We start from the raw sequence: 818 nt of genomic DNA, 5'->3' as shown, positions 1-818 counted from the left end.
AGTCCCTTGGACTGCAAGGAGATCCAACCAGTCCATCCTAAAGGAGATCAGTCCCGGGTGTTCATTGGAAGGACTGATGCTGAGGCTGAAACTCCAGTACTTTGGCCACCTTCTGCAAAGAGTTGACTCATTGGAAAAGACTCTGATGCTGGGAGGGATTGGGGGCAGGAGGAGAAGGGGATGACAGAGGATGAGATGGCTGGATGGCATCACTGACTCGATGGACGTGAGTCTGAGTGAACTCCGGGAGTTGGTGATGGACAGGGAGGCCTGGCGTGCTGTAATTCATGGGTCGCCAAGAGTCGGACATGACTGAGCGACTGAACTGAACTGAACAAAGTAAAAGTATAGATTAAAGTTTTAAAAAATTAGGAATCAGTAATAATAATAGAACTGGACATGGAAAAACAGACTGGTTCCAAATAGGAAAAGGAGTACATCAAGACTGTATATTGTCACCTTGCTTATTTAACTTATATACAGAGTACATCATGAGAAACGCTGGGCTGGAAGAAACACAATCTGGAATCAAGATTGCTGGGAGAAATATCAATAACCTCAGATATGCAGATGACACCACCCTTATGGCACAAAGTGATGAGGAACTCAAAAGCCTCTTGATGAAAGTGAAAGTGGAGAGTGAAAAAGTTGGCTTAAAGCTCAACATTCAGAAAACGAAGATCATGGTATCTGGTCCAATCACTTCATGGGAAATAGATGGGGAAACAGTGGAAACAGTGTCAGATTTTATTTTTGGGCTCCAAAATCACTGCAGATGGTGACTGCAGCCATGAAATTAAAAGACGCTTATTCCTTGG

The sequence above is a fragment of the Bison bison genome, unplaced genomic scaffold, assembly GCF_000754665.1.
Source record: "Bison bison bison isolate TAMUID 2011002044 unplaced genomic scaffold, Bison_UMD1.0 scf7180017864041, whole genome shotgun sequence".
Lineage (NCBI taxonomy): Eukaryota > Metazoa > Chordata > Mammalia > Artiodactyla > Bovidae > Bison > Bison bison.
This window is presented reverse-complemented; position numbering follows the sequence as displayed.